The sequence below is a fragment of the Prionailurus bengalensis genome, chromosome D1, assembly GCF_016509475.1.
Source record: "Prionailurus bengalensis isolate Pbe53 chromosome D1, Fcat_Pben_1.1_paternal_pri, whole genome shotgun sequence".
NCBI classification, from domain to species: Eukaryota; Metazoa; Chordata; class Mammalia; order Carnivora; family Felidae; genus Prionailurus; species Prionailurus bengalensis.
Window position 1 is genome coordinate 104,065,173 of NC_057346.1, and position 7,240 is coordinate 104,072,412.

Below are 7,240 nucleotides of genomic sequence, written 5' to 3' on the forward strand. Positions count from 1 at the left end.
GTCACATCTAGTCCTTAGCTTCATGTGGATGGAGAGGTGATTGCAAGCAGTAGCAGCCAAAATCTGCATTGCAGGGCCTAGTCATCTGCTTTGATAATGTCAAGAGGCATTTGTAACAGCTTCCTCATCCAGCTTCCTGATTCCTGGTTTGCAGCTGAACAGGTGTGGGGTTTTTTTTTTTCATTTTAAAAATGTCTAAATTGACCCAATATATGTATGTATGTATGTTTATTTATTATTTTTTAAATATATATAAATATAAATATTGTCAAGTTGGCTAACACACAGTGTATGCAGTGTGCTCTTGGCTTTGGGAGTAGATTCCCATAACTCATCGCTTACATACAACACCCAGTGCTCATCCCAACAAGTGCCCTCCTCAATGACCATCACCCATTTTCCCCTTCCCCCCACCTCCCCCATCAACCCTCTGTTCTCTGTATTTAAGAGTCTCCTGTGGTTTGCCTCTGAGAGGGTGTGTTCTTGAACTCAATTGCAATATTGGCCCTTTGAATCCCTCCCATTGCTTCTATCATCCTAAAGATGTTCTGGCACTTAATCCCCTCCACTGAATCTCTTTTACCTGCATGGAATACCCTCCTTACCAACTAGCAGTTGATCGGATTGATCAAATATGTGATCGTCTCTCAGTTGTGCAAAAGCCATAAATCTCACCCAGAGAAATTGTTGGTTCAGAAACTCTAGACATGTATGTCTATTAGGAACAACTGCTAAATTCCAAAAATAAAGTAGCAGCGTGAATGAGGGGAAGTTATTTCTTTCTCATGTAATATCTAAATGTACAGCCCTCTGTGGTTGTGGGAGTTCAGGGTGTCATGGTATTCGGTTTTCTCAGTCAGGTCCAAGGTGGTTACTAAACTTCTAGCCCATGCACCTACACCACAGGCAGGGCCAAGAGAAAAATGTGCAAAAGAGGTGTACACCTCTTCTTAACACCATCTAAGGGGTGCCTGAGTGGCTCGGTTGAATGTCTGACTCTTGGTTTTGGCTCAAGTCATGATCTCAGGGTCATGGGATCAAGCCCCAAGTCAGGCACCACACTCAGCATGGAACCTGCTTGGGATTCTCTCTCACCTTCTCTCTGCCCCTCCCCTGTTCACATGGCTTCTCTTTCAATTTTTCTCTCTCTCTCTCCCTTTCTCCCTCTCTCAAAATAAATAAATAAACATTTAAAAAAGAACCCCATCTAGAAACTGCATATATCACAGTTGCTGGTACCCATTGTCTACAACTTGGTCACATAGCTCACTTAACTGAAAATCAGGCTGTGAATGTAGTGTTTATTTTGGATGACCAGATGCCCAGCCTAAATTCTATTACTTTGGAAAAAAGGGAAAATGATATTGGATGAACTAATCATTTCAACCACAGTCCCACTCATATAGCCTCTATAGTGTCCAAATACACTCTAGTTTCCACGCACGAAGCATACTTAACCCACTCCCCAAGACAGTCCAGAATTCTGGGTGTTGTGCAAGTGTCTTTATCACGTTTGGATGTAGCTTTCATGGCCCAGAGATGTGTCTGCCTGTTTCTTTCACCCTACTTACACACCCAATACACCCTATGGAGTATGGCCAGAATCCAACCACTTAAACTCGTATTCAGAAGAGGCAATGGAAGATAAAACAGTCATTGTTCCATAGCAGTGATCAAATTCTGTTGTGCAGGAAGTGCCAGGATGCCCAGCTCCGCAGGGAGCACAATCGTGAGTTAGCCCACTGCAGCTGTCCGTCACTCACTGCTCATGGCAGCTGGAAATGCTTTGACCATTGTCCTTCAAAACCTCAGATTTTGACCTTCAGGGTGTTCTTTTCTGTCCATTGTTTTCTATGGCCATTTCCCTTCTGTAAGTTAGGATTTATGTTTAGTGAAATACATCCTTTTTGGTATACAGGTCTATGAATTCTGACAAACACACATACCAGAGTAACTACTACCACAATCAAAAAAAGGGAAGCAACACTTTTTATAAAATATACAGTGTAGTCAGCACGCTTACAGAAATTTAATGATAATTTTAGTCAGTGTATAGCTTTCCCTAACTTCTGAACTTGCTGTCCTTTCAGAGGAGCAATCTGAAGCATCCTCCAGGGCGAGATGATATACTTGCTGTTAATGTTTTTTTATTTTGCATCTGGAACATTCAGATCAGAATCCAAACAAAGGCTATACATAGTGTTGGGTTGTAGGAGCCTCTTCAGTCCCTTTTAATGTGTAAATTCCCCCTTTATCTTTTCCCTGGCATGTATTTATTGAAGAAAGTGGATCCTAATTGTCCGGCAGAGAATTCTACATTCTGTTCTTTGCAATTCTATCTTGGCAGTGTCATTGAATATGGACCCCTGTATGTCCTATAAATGGGTGGTTACATCTAAAGACTTGATTATTCTCAGTTTAGGCTTTTTCCAAGAAGACTTCGTAGGTGGTGCGTTGGGATGTCTGGCCTTCCAGTTGCATTTACTGTGGGCTAATATCTGAGCCTTGTTTTCACTAGTGGCATGAAATTTAGGGTAAAACTCACTGGCTTCCTAAAATGGAGTGTTGTTGAATGAGAATCTCTGGAGAGTTCACCACTTCAAAGAACTAAGCCAAAATAATTTCCCATCTTCTTTTATTAAGAACCTTTACACTCCACTCCCACAAATATTCCCTGGGTTTTGATGTCAAGGTCTAGAACTTCAGAAAGTTCTCTTTGCATGAAACTTCTTTCCCACACATTCTGCAAATCGCCCATCAGATCATCACAGTAAGTTTAAATCTGGTGTGAAGCTTAGTGTCATGTGTCAATGTGGCCCAGCTCCAGGGTGACCAGATACTTGGTCAAACATTATTTTAGGTGTTTTTGTGAGGGTGTTTTTGGATGAGATTAACATTTAAGTTGGTAGACTAAATACTGCAGTTTGCTCTCCCTAATGTGGGTGGGCCTCATGTAGTCAGTTGAAAGCCCAAAGAGAACAAAAAGATTTACTTTGGGAGGCCTCAGGTAACAAAGTATGCTTCCTGTATGACTGTCTTTGAACTGGGACATTGACTCTGTCCTGCCTTCATACTTGAACTGAAACATTGGCTCTTTCTGGGGTCTCGAGCCTGCTGGGTCCTCAGACTTTCTGACTCCAACTAGAACTTCACCCTCAGCTCTTCTGGGGCTCCAGCTTACTGACTCACCCTGCAGATCTAGGGACTTTCCAGCACCCCTAATCACATGAACCCATTACCTACAATAAGTTAAATTATATTGTCTTATGTATATTTATGGGTATTGTTTTAAAAGAACCCTAATACATAGGATTTCAGGACCACTATAGCGAAGCATTGTGCATGAGGGAAATGTTTTATCTTTCTCCTACCAGAAGACAAAAGAGAAGCAGCAAAGAGAATACGTCATTCAAGTTTAGGGGTTGATACTTTCCATGTCTTAGAAGTCTCCCAAATAGCATAACTCCAATTCTAAGAAACTTACCGTTTGTAAATAAATGTCTTAAATTTCACAAACAGGACAGGAAAATTTGTGAATGCAATTGCCATTGGAACTTAGTAACATTAAAAAAATCAATCTCAGAGTTCTGTAATGATGGGATGGGTATTTCAGACCAAACCTTCCCTCCCATCCCACACCCCCCCCCCCACACACACACAAAGGCACACTGAACAACCAGAAAATCTAGAAGAAAAACAGGAAACACCTGTGTGAAGGTATCAAAACGCTACCAAAGCAGCTAGGAAGTACTGGGCCAGTATCCCAGTGAGGAGGGAAGCCCAAAGGGGTCAGCTCTGTAAGTAGTGCTGCTTTTACCTCATAGGCACCTGCCAATTCTGGAGGAGATGAGAAGCTGAGTGGCTGACCAGACACTTGAAGAGAATCATGAAGCTGACGAGGCACAAGAGTTAGAGCTGAAGGCCTATCAAGTAGTAGGGGTTACAGAAATGGACCCACAAACATATGGCCAACTAATCTTTGACAAAGCAGGAAAGAATATCCAATGGAATAAAGACAGTCTCTTCAACAAGTGATGCTGGGAAAACTGGACAGCGACATGCAGAAGAATGAACCTAGACCACTTTCTTACACCAGACAAAAAAATAATCTCAAAATGGATGAAAGACCTAAACATAAGACAGGAAGCTATCAAAATCCTCGAGGAGAAAGCATGCAAAAATCTCTTTGACCTTGGCCCCAGCAACTTCTTACTCAACACATCTCCAGAGGCAAGGGAAACAAAAGCAAAAATGAACTACAGGGACCTCATCAAAATGAAAAGCTCCTGCACAACGAAGGAAACAATCGGCAAAACTGAAAGGCAACTGACAGAATGGGAGAAGATGTTTGCAAATGACATATCAGATAAAGGGTTAGTATCCAAAATCTATAAAGAACTTATCAAACTCAACACCCAAAAAACAAATCATCCAGTGAAGAAATGGGCAAAAGACATGAATAGACACTTCTTCAAAGAAGACATCCAGATGGCCAACTGACACATGAAAAAATGCTCAACATCACTCATCATCAGGGAAATACAAATCAAAACCACCATGAGATACCACCTTACACCTGTCAGAATGGCTAACATTAACAACTCAGGCAACAACAGATGTTGGCGAGGATGCGGAGAGAGGTTCTCTTTTGCATTGTTGGTGGGAATGCAAGCTAGTGCAGCCACTCTGGAAAACAGTATGGAGGTTCCTCAAAAAACCAAAAATAGAACTACCCTGTGACCCAGCAATTGCACTACTAGGTTTTTATCCAAGGGATACAGGTGTGCTGTTTTGGAGGGACACATGCACCCCCATGTTTATAGCAGCACTATCAACAATAGCCAAAGTATGGAAAGAGCCCAAATGTCCATCGATGGATGAATGGATGAAGAAGATGTGGGATATATATACAATGGAGTATTACTTGGCAATCAAAAAGAATGAAATCTTGCCATTTGTAACTACATGGATGGAACTAGAGGGTATTATGCTAAGTGAAATTAGTCAGAGAAAGCCAAAGATCATATGACTTCACTCATATGAAGACTTTAAGAAACAAAACAGATGAACATAAGGGAAGGGAAACAAAAAGAATATAAAAACAGGGAGGGGGACAAAACAGAAGAGACTCATAAATATGGAGAACAAACAGAGGGTTACTGGAGGGATTGTGGGAGGGGGATGGGATAAGGAATCTACTCCTGAAATCATTGTTGCACTATATGCTAACTAATTTGGATGTAAATTTAAAAAAATTAAATTTAATTTTAAAAAGTAGTAGGAGTTCTAGTAAACACAGGATTTTGAATGCAAACAAAGCGTTGCACCCATAAATAATTTTGTCCGGGAAATACCTCAGCTTTCACAGGGACACAAGGCAGTTTGAAATCACCTCAACACAAATTAGGTTAAGGTGTTCTGGGATTGCTAGTGACAACAGCCCAGCCACCTCCCAGAATGAACTGTAAAGTCCTTTCCTATCCTCCTTGAACCTCATATGTCTTCTACAAGACAAAATTTGCGACATCAAAATGAAATCGTAGACTTTAAAAACAAGGTAAGAGACTCATATTGGTGAGATAGATTAAGAGAAATGGCGGAGATGTAGCCCGAATGAGAAGGATGTGGCTGTATTGTATCCAATAGTAACATGAGAAATGTATACTGCATTATGATTATTTAGTTATACGCCAACTGAAGGGACAAGGTGCTTATTCGAGAGACAGAACTTCTTTCTTGATTACTACCCGAATAATGGGGAAGTAAGTTCTACTGTCAGCATTTGACTCTCACTTCCCTACCAGACCACGGGGACTAACATTTCCTGTTTATTTACCGAAACTAGAAGATGGAGTCCTGCAACAAAAGGTGAGGTATCACCATGACCAAAAAGACAACTTTAGACGCGTTCACAAAGCTGTGGGCCCTCTTGTCAGATCCTGGGAGCCCAGGACTCCTCCTGCTTCACCACACACCTGCTGCTGTGACTAAATGTCCCCTGAAATGTCTTCATGGCAGCTCCTAACTGGGGGAATGTAGACCCTTAGCCCGCAGGGGAAGCCTGCCCCTGTCAGTGCCAATCCTGAGAGCCTAACCACAGGCCACTGCTTGAGCTTGCCTGCCGCTCGATCTCTGCTCCGTCCCTCTGAACCAAATATGGGTCCAACCAGATGCCCAGCAAGTGGTAGTTCCAAGTGCTTATAGTAAACATGCATTTTCCACCAATATTTTCCTTAAAGCTCATCACTGGGATGTGCAAGAGTCAGACGCACAGACCCTGGGATTTTGCCACAACAAGCATCTCTGAATGTGGGATCTACAGCTCAAATGTGACCGCCTCTGTGCTGCCATCCCCGAAGCCTCCGGTGACCCCACACCTCCTCCTCGTTTCTGTATTTATAGCACATGAGTTGTAACCCTTTTCTTACCTGTCTTTCACCTACTAGATTGCAGCTCATTTGGTGATTAGGACAATGTTACATTCCTCTTTGTATCCACAGTGCTTAACACTATTTTTTGGCGCACACATAAAGCTCCAGTTCCTCCAAAAAGAATGAATACATTTTTTAAAAAGATGGGTTTAGATTTATGTTTCTTTGACAGGTCAATGAGAGATGAGTGAAGACTGTCCCATAGAGGGTACTCATGGAACTTCTACCCCAACAGATATTTGTCCTGGAACCACACAAATCAGTTAACAATGAGGCTCCAAGGGTCCCACTCATCCAGCATTTCTGACTTTGCTGCTTGGTCCTCACCGGCTTCACCCAACCTTGCAAAGGGCAGCCAAGAAGAGAAAATCGGAGGCTGGTCCACACCTCCATGGGGAGGTGACTGGTGGATCTACCCCCATAGAACGTTGGCTTTGGCCTGGATTTCTTTTGTTCTTGTTTATCATGAAGGTCAGGTATACAATTGAAGTGGAACTAAAAAAAAAAAAAAGAAAACAAACAAACAAACAAAACCCAACCAACCACTCAAGAGGAAATCTGATTAGTGCTACTTGTGGTCAGTCTTATCATGTTGTCCAACCACTTTCCTAGTTGCAAGCAAAGGAGGTGAGGACAGGTACATAAATTGTTTACCAGGAAACAGAAAGCTGCTGCAATGTGGCAATGTGAATTACAGAGTGTTTTTGTTGTTGTTGCTGCTGCTATAAAAAGGCTAGGGAAGAAACCTCAGGTTGAGGAATTAAACTTCCTAATATGTTATATATCGCTTAACCCAAGAAAAATATATA